Source organism: Musca autumnalis, unplaced genomic scaffold (genome assembly GCF_047663935.1).
Source record: "Musca autumnalis isolate F117 unplaced genomic scaffold, ASM4766393v1 scaffold_1, whole genome shotgun sequence".
In the NCBI taxonomy this organism is placed as follows: Eukaryota; Metazoa; Arthropoda; class Insecta; order Diptera; family Muscidae; genus Musca; species Musca autumnalis.
The window spans coordinates 258900842-258920162 of NW_027411644.1; positions in this window are offsets into that span (position 1 = coordinate 258900842).

Here is a 19321-nt window from a genome sequence, read left to right on the forward strand (position 1 = left end):
TTGTCGTTTTGTTCCATATCCATAATGCCTGGCGTATAGAACAAAACAACTTTGAGCTTTTTAGTTCCATATCCATGTCGTTTGGCGTATGGAACAAAACGGGACAAAAACGAACTGTTCCGCACCAAAAATGATGGCGTTTTGAACAAAAAATTGCCCATTTTTGCCAAGTTACGAATAATGTGGCGTATGGAACAAATTGTTTTAAAGGACTTGGTTTAAAACCTGACGAATAATAGTTTCTAAATCCAAATATTTTTGATTATTGTATTGTTATTTGAAAACGAAAATTTATCAATCGTTTAAACAAAAAATCCCTAGTTTAAAGACAAAATTTTGATGCAAGTCCACAAAAATATACGCAAAAACGTCCGTTCGACTTGAAGCTAGTGTGGACACCGACTACAAAAACGGTATTATAAGAAAAAAGTGTTTAAATGTTTTATGTTACCTTAGAAATGCAAAATATCAATCCGTTTTTTCCGATCTAAATTTGTACTACAAAAAAGTAGTGATAAGTGGAGGCAATCCCTTAAATAAGTGTTAAGGAAACCTAAAATTATGGTCCTTATTGTATTTATATGAGAAAAATAAATGTTTCATTTTAAGTCCGGATTTTTAAACTCCACAGTAGCACTTCATATAAGGGAGGTGGAACACGAATGATAAAAAGTGTTTTGGTTGGTTGGTGACAAAACGTGTTCCACGTGACACAAACTGCCAAAAACATGAAAAAAAGATTCCATGGAACAATTCAGCAACTTTTTGCAATTATAAAAATTGCCCATAACTTCTAGACTATTACAGATATCTGACTAAAATAAACTACTGATATATTCTATGAGTTTAGTTAAGTAGAACTGAGCTCTTAAAGTATTGGATTATTGCACCATTTGTATCCTGTATGGCCTTAAACATTAACTTGAGTTTTTCTCGAATCGGGCAAATGGCGTATGGAACACTTAAGCATGACACCGACGATATGTATAAGGGTTTTCCGTGGGGTATATCTCGAAAACCAATTAGAAAATTGTGTTGTTGCCTTAATCAAAATTTTGTATTCCTATTTTATATCAACTTGTTGGAGAAACACTTATTATGGTGCATCATAAAGTGATAATATCTGCTATAAATAGCATACCCATCTGCATTTTTTCCTAGCTGAAAACAACTAAACTAAACGAAATTATTGCTCAAACATTGGATATATGGTATTAAAATCTGCTGTAATTGGTATTGTATATTGTACCCTTAGCCCTTAGGCTAACGATAAAAATGTACCTCATCGAAATAATGGACTCGATTTAACTGTCTAACAGATCAACAAATTTGGTCCAAATTTTGGATCTCGCAATATTTTGTCCAAACTTTGTCATATCAGTCCACTCCTTTGGGCACTTCCCCCCAAGACTTCAAAATGTTTTCCTAAAATAATAATAATAACAATAACTCTCGAAAATCCAAATCGATTTTTTCGAGATATAGATTAGGTTCGAATATGGATTATATCGCTGCACTCCTTCGGGTACCTCCCACACAAAATTTCATACATCCGATTTCACCGATACTTTGATCATCCTAAAATTACTTCCAGACATACTTATATCATGTACCATGAGGGTTTATATGGGACGTCCCTCACAAAAGTTTAACGTATGTATGTGCAGTTTAAGGGTTGTTCGATGATCCATTGAACATTTTGATCAATGGTACTCCTTGCGGTCTTGTTTACAGCGATATTCTATTTTTCGTCGGTACGTCAATGGTCAAAAACTCTAAATCTTACGGTGGCCAACTAAAATGACGCCTTGACACGATATTTATCAAAAGGAATGACTTACAAAACAAGTAAAAAAGTATCAGTCGGCTTTGCCGACAGAGTTATACCCTCAGCCTGTGTGGATTGAAATACTTTTTTTCCAAAAAAAAAAAAAACTTTCAAAATTTGGGCCGTATGCACCGATAGAATTTAAGCTCAAAAATTTCCGTGGATATCGATAGATAGGGCTTTTTTTATCACACTAGCCTGCGAAAAACATAATATAGTTATATTCGGTAATATATTCGGTTTGAACCCCGCAGCCACTACATATCGCTCATTTACTCAAAGAGTGGCATAACTCAAAAAATGTGATTTCTGAGTTAGCAATTTCTATTGTTTCTACAACTTTTACTTTATCTTGTGTCAAATTTTAATGCTGATATCTCTAAAACTCAACGAGTTACAGCTCATTTAGTACGAGCTTCGCATAATTCAACACAACGGCTTTTTGAGTTTATGAAGCACTAAAACAATTCAAAACATGCTTGATCTTGCACAGAAATTTAGCACTGATATCTGGCTAGCTGTTTGCAAAATATGGTCCAAGTAGTTATTTTAGTTACTGTGTAATAATCTTTTTAATTTGGGAAGTCAAATTCCAATCGCAAACTTAAAACGCGTTTTTCTTGAAACTGGGGTTTTTGAAATGTGTCACTCTTTGAGTAAATGAGCGATGTGGTGCCATAGGGTTTTTTTTACAACTTTCGGGCTGTTTTCTCAAGAAGTATAGACTTGCCCTGAAAAAATTTTTACTGCCGTAATTGAGGCAGCGAATGCAATTTGCTTCAACAAAAATTAAAGTGATTCGATAGCAGGTCTTAAAGTGAATTTATCCAAAATTTTGTGTGGGAGATACCCGAAGGAGTGGACCAATATAGTCCATATTCGAACCTGATCTATATCTGGTAGATATTTTAGGATGTGTAAAGTATGGACCAAATCGCTCACTACCATCAAGAGAGTTATCGTGTGCAAAATTTTTCCGAACATTTTTGAACTTTTGTGGGGGAGGTACGTGCAGGAGTGGACCGATATAACCCATCTTCGAACTTAAACTAAGTTTGGACAAAATATTGCGAAAGCCAAATTTTGGACCAAATAGTTTCATCCGTTCGAGAGTTATCGTGCGCACCAGCCAGCCAGACAGACAGACAGCCAGCCGGACGGACATTGCTAAATCGACTCCAAATTGTCTGAAACACATTTCGTCCAAACATACTTGGGGTCTAAAACCATTATTTCGATGAGGCACATTTTGCCCGTATGAAAGTGTATATACCCTCGTTAGCATAAATGCTGAGGGTATAATTAAGCCCACTTCCAAAATGGACTACTATCGGTACATTCTTTCAGGTATTTTCTCATTCTTTCAGGTATCGAAGTCAAATTTATGAGCACATTATAAGCATTTATTCATAACGCCGACAATCGTGAAGTTATTTACCCAAATGCTTTGATATTTTTGTCGGGAAGTTTATACGTCCAATAAGGAAACTACAATAAAAATTAAACTAATACCCCGGTTACACCTAACCGGATTAACCCAGTGGGTTTGGATTTCAAATGTCAATTCCATAGCGCAAACGTCAAATAGATCCTATAACGAGTGGTTTTGTCTAGTGCTGAGGTGAACTCAGTCGCTGCCAGGGTCGACCTAAGGACCCACAAACCTTAAGTAAAACACGAGTGTCTATAATTCAGTATTTATTATAAACTCTTGGTGTTGAATACACGAACAATATATGTGGGGGAAATGCGTGGAATTATATGCTTGTTGTTGTTGACTCGATGGCAATCGGGTTGTTGGTCGTAATCGGATGCTGTCGGCTCGGAAATAATCGGGTAGTCCTCTCGGCCTGGTTATATATACGAGTTGCTGTTGGTTCGGCAGTCTTCGGGAGTGTTGCTCGGCTCTCAGGTGTTCGGTAATCGGGTAATCGATGTAATCGGGTGCGGCCTCGGCTCGGCGTTATTCGGGTGGTTGTTGACTCGGTACTCTTAGGGTGTGCAACTCGGCTCAGTCGTCGGGTATCCGGGTTGCTGTTAGGAAGGGAGCGATTAGGGTGAGCTGGCTAAGAGCTTGGAGCGTGCTAAGCGCTGGGAGCTTACTAGGAGCCTGGAGCGTGCTAAGCGCAGGGAGCTTGCTAAGAGCTTGGAGCGTTCTAAGCGCAGGGAGCTTGCAAAGAGCTTGGAGCGTGCTGAGCGCAGGGAGCTTGCTAGGAGCTTGGAGCGTGCTAAGCGCAGGGAGCTTGCTAAGAGCTTGGAGCGCAAGGAGCTTGCTAGGAGCTTGCTAAGCGCAGGGAGCTTGCTAAGAGCTTGGAGCGTGCTAAGCGCAGGGAGCTTGCTAAGAGCTTGGAGCGTGCTAAGCGCAGGGAGCTTGCTAAGAGCTTGGAGCGTGCTAAGCGCAGGGCCGAATCGGGGCTAACTTGGTAACGGGACTGCGGACGAGCCACACGTCTGTTCGTACTTCGTCGGCTGGTGTTCGACAAATTCGGTGGAAAATTACAGAATATATGTTCGGGCAGTGAATTTAGGTAAATGAGAATTATTTCGCAAACACTTGCATCGACTTTAAAATATTCCATGCTACGTTAAATAATGTTGAGTATGGGAAAGTTTGATGAAACTAAACGTATTAAAACCTTAATGTGGGTCGAAAGAGATGTAGGAATTTTATGGAACGGTCACGTTACAATCCCCTCGAAGTCGGTTAACCCGGCCTAGACTTTATTGCCGGGTTAACAAAAATATCAAAGCATTTGTTTGTAACCGTACTATAAACTATAAATTTGTACTTATTGTTGTCTTATTAAGACGAACGTCATTATTTATGAACGATTTTAATTAATTGAACTTTAATCGAGTTGTATTGCAAAAGTGAATTCTAGCGAAGTCCCACGCACCCAACCAATATGCTACGATCGTTTCGCTGGTGGTTTAATTCAGCTCATCAGGCATATCGGATATGAATGGCTAGAAGACAAGTGTTGATTTTGATAACTTCTATTTATACAACCATTATTACAAATTTGCAGATATGAAGGATTTTTGAAGCCTTTTTATTATCAAGTCAACATAAGCCACTGCCAATCTATCATTTCAAACTTCCGAAATGGAAGGCATTACAATTCATGAAGAAAATCCATATTCGGTTGTAAATGTGTATGTATTGACAAATGATTCTAGACAAGACTAGAAAGGCTTCAAAAATACTTCATATCTGCAAATTAGACCCCAAAATGCCAAATAAAAACTTATTTGGTTAAAATTTCTGGGATATAGCAAAACGTAAACCTATATGGGTAATATTCATTTGAAAGATTTTTTCAGCATTTGGCAAACATATGTTCACAAAATGCAAACATACCACCGTCAAATTCGTTGTACACCCGAAAAGCACACCGTCACCGTCACCGCCGCCATCATTAGTATCATCATCAGAGTGTAGATGGATTTTATGGATTTTGGAAAATGAAACAAACCAAATATTAACACTAAAGTGTGAGATCTACTTATGAGACTGAATGACTGACAGTTAGTAGGAAAAAGAGATTAAATGAAACATTTCTTTTTTCACAGACAATAACTGTCAGTAAGGAATTTCGTTCGTTTTCTTGTGTCTTCAATTCATTGGAACATAAAATATTTTAAAAAATGTTGCTTTAATTATTAATTTTTACACCCTTAACTACTTTGTTGCACAGGTATTAGTTTGTTACGAATTGAAAATATATCAACATGACACTGAAAAGACATTCAATCTAGAATTATGCGATTTTTAGCACTACTCAAAAATATATAATATAAATAGAAATCAAATGCCGTATGTTGGTAAATGCATCAGTTGAGAACGACTGGACTGATTTGGATAATTTTTTGCAAATGTTCGTCACACTCCAACTTTGGTTTTGCGGAAAGAAAAATTGAGCACGCCCACTTTTGATAATATAAAATTAAATATAAAAATAAACAACTAAATTTTCACACGAGCAAATGCGCCTCATCGAAATAATGGGTTTAGATCCCAAGTATATTTCGACGAAATGTGTTTCAGACAATATGGAGTTGAACGGATCAACAGATTTGGTCCAAAATTTGGCTTCCGTAATATTTTGTCCAAACTTAGTTTAAGTTCGAAGATCGGTTATATCGGTCCACTCCTTCCGGTACCTCCCCTACAAAAGTTCGGAAATGTTCAGAAAATTTGTGCGCACGATAACTCTTGAAGGCAGTAACCGATTTGGTCCATACGTGAAATTTTTACCAGACTTATATGAGGTTCCAATATGGACTCAATCGATCCACTCCTTCGGGTGCCTCCCACATAAAATTTCGGAAAAGTTCAGTTTAGGACCTGTTCTCGAATCGCTTTGATGTTTGTTGTAGCAACTTGTATTCACTGCCTCCCGTATAACGATATAAGTTTCATCAGGGGCAAATCCACGCTTCCTAAGAAAATATCCCGAAAGGAATAAAAAACCCTATGACATCGTGTGTCGTGGTTGGAGCGCAATATAACTCTCGAACGGATCTGCCGATTTGGTTCACAATTTGGTCTTCGTAATATTTTGTCCACTTCTTCAGGTGCATCCCCCACTAAAGTTCAACAATGTTCGGAAAAATTGTACGATAATTCTTGATGGGAGTGGCCGATTTGGTCCACATTTTACACATCCTTAAATATCTACCAGATATAGATCAGGTTCGAATATGGACTATATTTGTCCACTCCTTTGGGTACCTCCCACACACAATTTTGGATAAATTCACTTTTAGACGTGCTCTCGAATCACTTTGATTTTTGTTGAAGCAACTTGCATTCGCTGCATCAATTACGACAGTAAAAGTTTTTTCAGGGGCAAATCCATACTTCTTGAGAAAACTACCCGAAATTTGTAAAAAACCCCTATGGCACCATATGTAGTGGCCGGAGAGCTCGAACTGAATACTGCGTTCGTCCACATTTTGGATATTGTAATATTTCTTCGAATATTAGATGAAGGAGTGGACCTTCCGATACCTCCCTCACAAAAGTTCGAAAATATTCCCTAAAATTGTAAGCGATTTCTCATAGACGTAGCAACCGATTTGGTCCAAATTTTGAATCTCTAAATATTGTCGAAACCTATTTTATGTTCAAATTTGGGCCATATCTGCCCAATCCTTGTGATACCACTCACACAACTGTTCAACATTTTTGTGTGGTTCGAGGATCCTTTGGACATTTTTACCGAAGGTTTTCCTAGTAGCCCTGTTTACAGCGATATTATGATTTTCGTAGGCTAGTGTGATAAAAAAGCCCTATCTATCGATATGCCCGCAAATTTTTGAGCTTTAATCCTATCCATTCGGTTGGTGCATACGCCCAAAATTTTGAAAACCCCCCTAAATACATACGTTTTTTTGGAACAAAAAGTATTTCAATCCCCACAGGCTGAGGTTATATATCTGTCAGCAAAGCCGACTGATACTTTTTTACTTGTTTTAATGAAATTTAATATTTCCACCTCGGAGAAAATAGATTACATACATATGCCATAGTTTTTAAAAACACTATAATTGCACACTAAAAATATTTACACTGTTGACTCGGTAATCCGGACACATGGCAATTTTTTACCTCAATAATCCGGACACTCATTCATTATACCCTCAGCATTTATGCTAACGAGGGTATATACACTTTCATACGGGCAAAATGTGCCTCATAGAAATGATGGTTTTAGATCCTGAAAAAATAGCCTGAAAGGTGGAAAACCACCCTATGACACCATGTGTAGTTGTTGGAGCGCAAGATAACTCTCGAACGGATTTATCGATTTGGTCCAAAATTTAGCCTTCGAAATGCTTTGTCCGAACTTAGTTTAAGTTCGAAGATAAACCATATCGGTCCACTCCTTCAGGAAGCTGCCGATTTGGCCCATATTTTATGCATCCTAATATATCTACCAGTTATAGATCATGTTCGAATATGAACTCTATTTGTACACTACTTCGGGCACTTCCTACACAAATTTTCGGATACGTTCACTTCAAGACCTGCTCTCGAATCAATTTGTGTGTTGCTTTGTTGAAGCAACTTGCATTCGCTGCCTCCATTGCGGCGATCAAGGTTTTTTCAAGGGCAAGTCCATACTTTCTGAGAAAACTGTCCGAAAGGTGTAAAAATCACCTATGTTACCATATGTCCATATGTAGTGGCTGGAGAGCAGGATAACTCTCGAACTGATCAACCGATTTTGTCCAAAATTTGGCCGTCGTCATATTTTGTTCAAACTTAGTTTTAGTGCGAAGATGGGCAATACCGGTCCACAACTTTCGGTACTACCCCCAATATTGAAAAAAATGTACTAAAATGGTAAGCACGATATCTCCATAACGGGGAAACCAATTTTGTCCAAACTTTTGATCTCCTATTATTTTGTCCAACTTTAGTTTAAATTCTAAAATTGTCCTATCGGTCCTCTCCTTGGGGTACTCCCCCACAATAGTTCAACATTTGTGTCTAAGTGCAATGTTGGGTCTGTTCGAAGATCCTTTGGAAATGTATCGGTATCTGTTTGTTTTGGTCCTGTTTACAGCGATATTATGTTTTTCGTGGACATGTTCATGCTTCCTGGCATACTGGTTCAGATGTTATACGATGACCCTCTGAAAAGACTAGTGGGATATCCATAGAAAAGATATGACTCCCAAAATAAGATCCATTTCCATAATGGATTATGTCGGTCCATTCCTCTAAGTACCTCTTCCGCAATGCTTTTAACACCTTCCCTTTTAAGTGCCAACACTGTGTACTGCCTTCTGGAGGATGAACTTCACCACAATGTTATACAACCAGTGTACGAGTATAATCGTTGGGTTTAGTCCCTGCTTTTTAAAATAGAATTCTTCCACGAACAGAGTGCTATTAATCCTCTCTTCGCCCTCTCCTCAACGTTCCTTTTCCATAGTAGCATACAGTTAAGGATTGTAGATAGGTATTTAGCTTCGGGCGAGAACAAAAGTTGGACTCCATCCAGTATTGGTAGCACAAAACGCGGAGCTTACGTTTTCTATCGAACATTACCAGTTCTGTCTTTGAAGCATTGACTTCAAGACCGTTCGCTTAAGCCCAACGAGACAGTGTTGATAAGGCTCCTTACATAACTCCGAAATTGTGGATAAGAAGTTACCGGAAAACAGTAGCACTACGTCATCCGCGATAACTTTAATGCCTTGATTATCCAGTTCCGTCAGTAGGTTATTGATTACGAGTAGCCACAGTAATGGTGCAAGCACTCCATCCTGAGGGGTGGTGCTAGGTACTATTTTAATATTTTTTTGTCTTCCCAAGGTTTGAATTTATAATTATGCTTTTTAGAATTTTACTTATCTATGTTGGATAGGGTTTCGGTGTGTTGACTTTCCTAATCGAATCAAATTCTAAATTTCTGAACGCTCCTTCTATATCGAGAAAGCCCACCACAACATGAAGTGCAGATTCTATAGGTTTGCCTTTGGCGGTGTGTGCATGACTCCTAATCGTCAGGTCGATCAATCTTTGGAGAGTCTTGAGAAGAAACAATTTAGTCCGTCATCATAAGATGGACTTGCCCACAAACATATTAAATTATTGTAATCAGAATCACAGAAGGTATCCCTTCTTCAAATATATTGAGATTTTTGTAAGGGAGGTACCGGAAGGAGTTGCTCAATAACATCAACTTGGGTTGGACCAATATCAGTCACTCCTTTCTAGTTATTTTAGTTGGTAACAGTACGATTTTTAGAGATTTTGGGTCATTTTGTCAGTAAGCATGGACTAGCCAATGAAAAATATAATATCGCTGTAAACAAGACCACAAGAACTAACTTCAATAAAAATTTCAAAAAAATGCTGTGCTGCAGGATTCGTCATATAAACATTAGCATGTTGTTGTGCGGACGCCTACGTTCATATTTTTGGAAAATTGAAACGTGTACTTCATTGTCCAATCGGTTTATAAACACAGGGTAAGAGAAATAAAATAAACATTTTTTGGATAAAGGTTTGACTCCCATTCCACAATTCCGGCTTTAATTATGTACATCAAATGTCTAGATGTGTAGGTGTATGAAACCATTTGCAAATACTTTACCGTTTTCATTCAAACCAACTCATCTTCCTATTTCTAATTATTAAAATACAACAACTAAATCAAAAATTCTTCTTATTGTCTGTCTCTCTTTCAGGTAAGCCGCAATTCTAAGGAAACAAATGATGATGATCCCCATCATGGATGGACGTGAGTAAAAAGATTATTTTACACAAAAGCTTAAATTAAACGCCCCCTACATTTAACTGCAAATGCAAATACTCGTTGTTGTTATTGTTGTTCCTCCTACTATTCCATTCAGTGGTGCATCAATCATCAAATATCAAAATGATTCCTTTGTTTTCATGGAAATAACAGCAACCACAACAAGAAGAACATCAGCCGCCACAATGTACCAAAAACGAAAAGTGCAATGACTGCTGCTGCTTCACCGCTAACTTATTGACTACACCGAACTGACAAATCCAATGAGGAATACCTTTCAACAGAACAACCGGCGACGTGCTCATCGTGTGTTTGAGTTTGCGTGTAAAGCTGTGTGGGCGGTCACTGGCCGCTGCTCCCCTTCTGCTTGGTCAGTATAAACAACAAAGACTTATGGACTCATGGAACAAATGTTTACATTTAATAATCGCATATTCCGCTGCGATGACTGACGAACATGAGTAATATAAATATCCAACAGCAAAAAGTAACAACTGAACAAAATATTAAATTGGCGGCAATAAAAACCGTGATCTATACTCACAAACTGCGCGACAATGTATGGTCAAACACAGACAGACGGACTACAGCAAAGGTACCTAATGGACGGCAACAAGTTGCACTTGTTGTGGTCTCCATGATGACGATATGATTCAGCAATAAAATTTTGTCCAAAAAATGAAATGATACCTTCGTCCGTTTTACCGTTCGCTCTCCTGTATTCCTTTTGGTCCACAGCTGAAATTCATTGTAAATTAAGCACGTTCCACAAAATGACGGACATTGACTTTGGTTGGTTGAGGTTGGCATTGCTGATTTTGCTAAAAGTAAAATTTTTGGGTGGTCAAAAGTAAAAAATTTCGGACATCGAATATTTGTTTTGTTTATTTGTTCAATTTAGTTATTGAATTTCGCTTAAGTTGAAAACTTTACGCTGATTGATGTCGATGTTTCAACTGTAGTTAAGGATTACTTTGTAAGTTTGTACAGTGGATTTGATTGGGGCCAAAATGCTCAACCTATTTTAATACCTATCTAAAACAAAAAACGGGTTCAATACTTGATGTGATGTGCTCACTTTTCGCCTCAATAAAGTGCTTGTCATATTTTCCGAGCACTTGGACTATGAGACACTTCCTCGTTCAGACTCTGGACCTAGAAATTAAAAAAATCAAAACGTGTATCCAAGCCGTGCAGTGGTATGGATGCCGACTTTCACTCAGAAGGTCTGCCGTTCAATTTCTGGCCAGAACATCAAAACTTTCGGCGGTGTGGTAATGTTGGCTTTCATTTCCTAAGTATTTCGACCATAAAAAATTTCTCTATAAGGGGTGTAGTTAAGACACGAAGTATCTCTTGTCCCTTCGGAGATGTTATGGGAACATTGTATGTATGTGTCCAAGTTTTCAATTCAAAAATTCTAAACAATAAAGCATTCTCTACTATCAATACTTATCAGTGTAGCACCAGTGATTTGTAAAGTGTTATTTTTGTTTGACGAGATGTGGCCTTGCTTTTAAACTGCTTACTTAAGTCAAAGTAGCATCTGTTAGTAAGTACAATTCTTCTCCGTTTTTCACAACTGATGTTGTTTGTTCCGAGGTTCCGAGACAGACTAATTTTGTAACTACCTCAAAATTATAAGAACCAACTTCTACTGTTGGTCTGTGTTCTATGGACGCATTGCGCGTCGATACCATCAACTTGGTATTTTCGCTATTTACCGCCAGACCCGCTTAAGCAGAACAATTAGCTGGTTTAATTTTTTCGTCGATTGGACACTAAATATGGTCTATACAGAGATTTTCAGAAAATTTGCCTTTGGCTCTATACAAATTACTATGGAAACTTCGAGGCCCCAGTGTAACCTGTTAACATATTACGATTGTGCGCAAACTTTGGCAATCTTAAAATCAAAACTAAATTCTATAGGGTGGTGCCGCCTAAAAAAATTCGACATCGATTTTTCCCCTTTGAGTTAAAAACATCTCAAGGTCACACGAAAGGCTGTCTCTTGACGGAAACTTCTTTTGGTATTAAACGCTTTGTGTCGGTTCTTTGCTATTATAGCTGATAGTCTAGTAACAGTTAATGTCACTCCTGTACATCTCGATGTTTTCATACTTCTTTTGGTATTAAACGCTTTTCCATTTCTTTTTTCCTGTGGAAAGACGTTTCTCCTCTCTGTTTTTCTGCCGATACCTCTCTAGTGAGCCAATCCCTTCTGGTTATTGTATATACAGAAAACCTCCTGAAGGACATAAAAATTGCTATAAATAAATGCACGCAAAGAAAAAATATTTTTTACTTTTGTTGGAACAACAATATCTATTTTTGTTGAAACAATTCATTTGTTTTGTTCAAGCATTGCAATTGCAAATCCAAAAATACCATCTTTTGCTCCGAACATACAAAATAAAAACAACTTGCAAAGTTCCTCAATATTGTAAAAATCATTAACAATACCGATTGTAGGAAATATCATAATCTAGGAAATATCATAATTTACAAAAACTATTGTCAACCCAAAAAACCTGTTACAGACATTTTTGATTTGATCGTCGTATATAATTCTCATATACACTTTCCACATAACCTTGGTATAAATGTAACGTATATTATGAGTATTGACAAACACAACACATTGCCATGTTTTGCCAGGTGTAACTAAAAAGACAACAAATCGATCCAACCACCTACCCCAACCTAAGAAATACCATAAAACCATAATAAATATGAAAAAAAAACACAAATTACGACTAAAAACACTTTTCAGATTGTGGTGTAACTCAACTATCAAAACACAAAGAAGAATGAGAAAGAAGAAACAAATAAAAACAAGAGTCTCATGGTGTACATTAGACGGGTTTTAACTCAAATGGAAAAAATCGATGTCGGATTTCTTTTTATGTGGCAGGCTCCTAAAATGTTTGGTTTTGTTAAAAATTAGGATTGCCAAAGTTTGCAACACGTGCCACTGGGGCCTCAAAGTTTCCATGGGCCCTATATAGAGCTAATATTAAAATCTGACCCGATTTTCAAAATTTTTTGTAGGACTACTTGTTTAGCTACTACAAAGAACTGGTAAACTGTTTTCATCGATTGGACAATAAATGTGGTCTGTAGAGTGATTTTGTGAAAATTTAAATTTTCTTTATTATAATTTATAATTATAATAAATATATTTAAATAAATAAATAATAAATAATTTGTATTATTGTCATATCAATGAAAAAATTTTACCAGTACCTTTCTGTGGCTAAACAAGTAATCCTACAAAAAATTTTGAAAATCGGGTCAGATTTTAATATTAGCTATATATAGGGCCCATGGAAATTTGAGGCCCCAGTGGCACGTGTTAACATATTCTGATTGAGCTCAAACTTTGGCAATCTTAATTTTTAACAAAACTAAACATTTTAGTACATACAAAAAAAAAACAAAGATAAGAGGAACTTATACAAACAAAACTCACCAAAATTGTTTTTATCACCGCGGCATCGAAAAATGAGAGAAGAGAATAAAATTGTTGAAGGAAAGAGAATTATATTGTCGAACAGACAAAAACTATTGTTGGATACGACAAAAACAATTGTTTAACAAATCAATTGTTGGAGTCACAATACTACATACGGAATTTAACAATATCTTTACAATGCATATTTGGCTCTTCGAATATTGTTGGATCAATCATATTTTTTCTGCGTGTAGTCTTCAGTAGTCTTAAGTAGATAGAAGACATCCTGAATGGGTCTCCTATATATACCACGGATTAAATAGGCATTCTATAGATCGAAAAACCCACCAAATGTGTCTGCTCAAATTTTGGGACTGGGCATATTATTGGCTTCTGATTAAATTGCAATCGAAACATATGATATATGCAAAATTATGAAAAATGTTTAAATTTATGCATTCTACATATTTTCTTATGCAACAAATATTTCAATAATAGGTACAAGCAGGATTGTGTGTAAAATTTTAATGTTTAAAATTCTTTTCAGACCAGAAATAGGGAAATATATATCCACATCCTCAACCTTCAAAATACCGAAAATCGGGAGGTACAGTTCTATTGGGACTATATGAAGGCCTGAACCCAAACCGACAAATTTCAGGTGGAAAGTTTTATACCCCCAAGTAAGACTTAATACCAAATTTCAGCCATTTCGGAGGGATATTGAAGCCACAACCTTCAAAATACCAGAAATCCGGAGGTACCGTTCTATGGGGGCTACATGAAGACGTGGATCCATGCGGACAAATTTCAGGTGTAAAGTTTGGTACCCCTAACGAAGACTTAATATCAAATTTCAACCATTTCGGTGGGATATTTATAACACTAATCCTTGTATATATGGTGTATATATGGTTTTGCATATGCTCATTTTATGCAAATATGTGAAAATATGCACGATATGCAAAATGTTCTGGGCCTAATTCGTTTTATTTGTTGATAAAACGAGTTTCTGTCTCATCAGATTTGCTGTACGACCATCCTAACCATATATGCGTTTGCATAGGATTCCGCTGTCTAGTAATTAATTTGGCTTCACCGGTTCAGTTGATATTGTTGTCCTGTTCTGTTCCCCACACGACTCGCCAAAGCATTTGCGATGTCAACATTGAACGACTGAATTATGCGTTTGTAGTAGACAACAATCTAAACCGCCACAGAACAAACAAAACATGTCTTTCTTTCCATATCAGCTTAAGGGACTAAGTGATATCATTGGAAGAGGATGCTTTTATATAATGCATAACACCATATTATCCAAGATATGAGAAGAGATATAATTAGGAAACGGAGTCACCTTACTAGCTAGTTACCGCGTGTAATTATCGAAGGAATTGGAAAACAGCTAAAAAAGGAAGTAATTGATTGATTAGGTATAAAAAAACAGATACGCGAAGTGTGTGTGTGTGTGTTTTTTTTTTTAATTTTGAGTCTGGTCCGCGTTGCAGGCCCTTAAATAGTTTTATACTAAATTTTTCTTATAAAAAATAGCTTATATTTTGCTTGCATCACTAATGGATTCTATCAGTGTAAAAGACAACCGCGTAGTGACACTAATGAAGCTATAGCTATCGCAATGTTGCATTTCGACCTGGTTCGTGCCAAAAATAATGATATAAACAAAGTTTTATTGTGTTACATACACGTATCTGTTGGGGATTTAAAAGTGGTACATTTGTAAATACATAATCTTGCAAATCATTTCGGTAATAGTTTTTTTGTTGTCGGATCTTTCAGGACTTGGAGTGTTTTGTTGCTGATATCTTATCACTTGTTTCCTAAAAAGAGCAAAGCCTCGTTATACATAGCATATGATATTCCTCTGCTGGGTTGTTTTCCTCCTCACGTACTCTCAGCCTATCTTCAGTCCTGTATTTAAAATTACTACAAAGGTCGTTTGGGATTGTTGGGAAGCATGTTGGCAATATTATCGTAAAAAGAGTGATAATTTGTGTATAGGCATGTATCTGAAATATTTACCATAAATAGCTCTCATTAGGTCGAGTACGTTAATGACACATTTTCTTGGAGGATAGATCAGGTTTTCTAAATTTTTGAGCCGGATGTTCATATATAAAACCCGGGGTTTGAATCAGGTTTATGTAACCTATTAAGGTTATATATACCATTGGAAAGCTTATAAAATCTTCAATCACATGAAATCGGTTCGCTGATTGCAACTTTGTTGATTCCGATGCTAGAATAAAAAGACAGATTTTAAATCGTTTTTAAGGGAAAATATCACTGTGCGTAAATATAAAGATCAAAGTTTGGGGGGTGAAAAATTCTTTTTGGCGATGAATGTCGTTGAAGCTAATATGATGAACCCGGAAGGACAGTTCTGCCATAGATATGTGATTGAATTTGTTATAAGCTTTCCAATGGTATACATATAAGCTTAATCGGTTACTTAAAACCGGTTCAAAACCTTTGTTTTATATCAGAATATCCGGCTCAAAAGTCAAGTTCAGTGGTGGAAAATAAATTTGGATATCACTTCCGAATAAGTTTTAGAAATATACTTTTTTAAGTAGGCACGGCACATTCCAGGACATTTTCTGCACTTTTCATGAAAATAGGTTCATTAGTTTTCAAGATATAACATATTTAAAAAAAGGGCGTGGTCGGGACTTACGGCCCCAAATAAGGACCGAGGGTCAGAGACACAACCACCATTTTGCATTTTTACAAATCGGACATATCTAGGTACCCCGGTCTCCAAAATTTAACAAAATATATGGTCTATTTTCTCCCCGGCCATCCCTGTACACTCTCAGAAATTTTCAGGGAAGTCGGTTCCGTAGTATTGGATATATAACATATTGCCCGGATTTTGCCCACACTGACCATTTCCATTATTCAAAGCTAATGAAATCGCTCTATGGAAAGTGATTTGGCTCAAACAAATAAGTTATTGATTAGAAATTCCAAAAAAATGTATGTTTTATTCTTATGCTTAAGATTGCTTGAAACAAGTAAGAAAGTATCAGTCAGTCGGCACTGAGATATACCCTCAGCCTCGGACCTAAAGAAAAGAAGCAAACACAATACTTCTGATGTTTCTAGGGACGTTTTAAGTTTTTGAGCAACTTCCTAAGGAAGTGTGGATTTGACCCGAAAAAAATTTACCGTTTTAACTAAAGTAATAGGACATTCAAGTAAAACTTTTTGGAAAGAAGTTCAAAACGATTCGAGATGAGCTGGTTAACTGCACTTTTCCTAAATTTTGTGTTGGAGGTACCCGAAGGGCTGGAACGATATATTCCACATTCCAACCTTATACATGTCTAGATGAAATAATACGATATGCAAATTTAGGACCAATCAGAAACTTCCTGCGGGAGTTATCTTGCCAATTTTCCATTTTAGTTGTTGCCGTCAAGGTTTCTTGGAGCTTTTAAGACATTATCTCAGGAAGTATGGGCTTGCCCCCGAAAAAATTTGTACCATCGTAAAGGGGTCCATAACGACAAATTGCTGAAATAAATTTCAAATCGATCCGAGAGGAGCTCTAAGGTTAGTCCCTTCGATAGTTATCGTTATGGGTGCCACCGTGGTGCAATGGTATGCACAACCGCCTTGCACACATAAGGTCATGGGTTCGATTCCCCGGCCAGGCAACATCAAAACACTTTTCAACGGTGGCAAAATACCCCTCAGTAAAGTTGGCGACATTTCCTGAGTATTTCAGCCATGTAAAACAAGTGGTGTCTTAGACGCGCCGTTCGGACTCGGCGACAAACTGTAGGTCCCATATCGTTGAGCTAATATGAATCGGGGTGCACTCATTGATATGAGGGAAGTCTCCCTTGTCCCGTATGAGATGTTTGTGGAACAATTATATTATATATATAGATATATATATTTACGGAATTAGATTTAACTTAGATTACGTTTGTACAATGCTTTATTTAGTTTATTACACTTATTCGAAATCGACTGTGAGTACTAAGCACATAGCTTGTCTCTAGTTAGCACGCAGCAGTTTAACCGATCTGTTCAGTTCAACGCTTAAAACACAACTAACTCGTCATTGCTAGTTCCACCTGTATTTATATCCCAAAATCTCCCTGTTCGAGAGTCCTCTAGAACACGTCTGGCAACACCTCGAATCTGTATAACGAACACACAGACGCACATTCGCACTAAGCGAACAGCCAGACTCACATACATGGGCGAAGATCAAACAAGTGGACAAACTCACTAATGACGTAATTACAACAACAAACAATGCAAGAAATAAAGATATGGTCCATCTTCGAACTTAAACTAAGTTTCAAAAAGATCTCGAGTGCACCAGCCAGCAAACCGGACCCTCTTTAGCCCAATGACTGAGGGACTTTAAAATAGAAAATATCCTTTCGCACTTAAATAAAACAGAATAAAAATCAGTCGTTATAGTCCATGTTTTTGGTGCGGCTCTTATAACTTTTTTTTCCCTGAAAACACTTTTGTAGATTAAAGATATTTCCAAATATTTTGTAATTTATTGATTCTGTAAAATCTAATCGAATTCTGATTCTATGGTATAAAAGTGACGGGCATAGTTTATTCATTAATTCAATATTAGTTGTGATAAATGTAAAAAGATATTTCCCGGGAAATATGATTTTGTTTCCCGGGAAAATCCCGTAATCATAATCATAAACCGAGAATTCCCGGGAAATCCCAGTGCGGGACTTTTCTTCACATAAGCTTTTTGCTTATTCCGACTACTGAATATTATCCGACGGTCCTCTGTGGGAGCGTCATCAACACCTGTAGCGTGATTACAAAAAAATCGGAAAATGGGATGCATTACCGACTATTGCGATATCTCTGTTGTTTGACCACCTACGACAACTTTCTTTACATCGTAGTAAAGGTGATATTTTCTACTTTCCTTGCCAGGTCTTGCTCCCGGGCCCTCTGCCCCTCTGCGTACGTTCTTCCTGCTCTGGTCAGTTCGATTACCGTCCTCTTGGTTGTCATTGAAGTCGAAAATCCGCATAAAAATTTGCTATTGACTCTAGGGAGCTGTCATTTTGTGAGTGCTTGTCATTTCAATTAGTTCGTTTTAGTTTGTGGAAAGAGAAACTTTGTCATTCTTACAGAAAGCAAGCACTTTCTTTGGCATTAAACAAGAGCTACATATTCGAAAATGAACATAAGCTCATACAATATACTCTTATAAAGAAGAACTAGTCTATTAATAAATGTAATAAGAACGAATAGTTTGTGTTCTGTTATTTAGAACACACACACACTTCACCCACTAATTTCAACATTTCTAATGTGAATTAAATTTCTCATCAAAAAACTAATATTTTCACCAATTAAAAAAGGGTTTTTATTTATTAAAGCTCAATCAATTCTAATTACAAGAACAGGAAAAGTGTCACACATAAACGAAAATTGTCTAATATTTGAGTGTTATAGGCCGGCCGTCTATCCCAAATTATTAACGATCATTGTTTAATTTGAAAATATTAGTTATACACACTTAAGGTTACATATTAAGCTTACTGTTGTCGTCATTGGGGGAGGAGGAGAAGTGTGTTGGAATTTTATCACAATTATTACATGATAAGATGTTATTCAAAATAATTGTATATTAATTTCAAAAGAAACAGACAAGTAATCTATTTGTTATATTAAGCAAGTGATGAATATCGATCATGATGAAATTGCCATATGGCCACGTTTTATTTTTTTATTTTG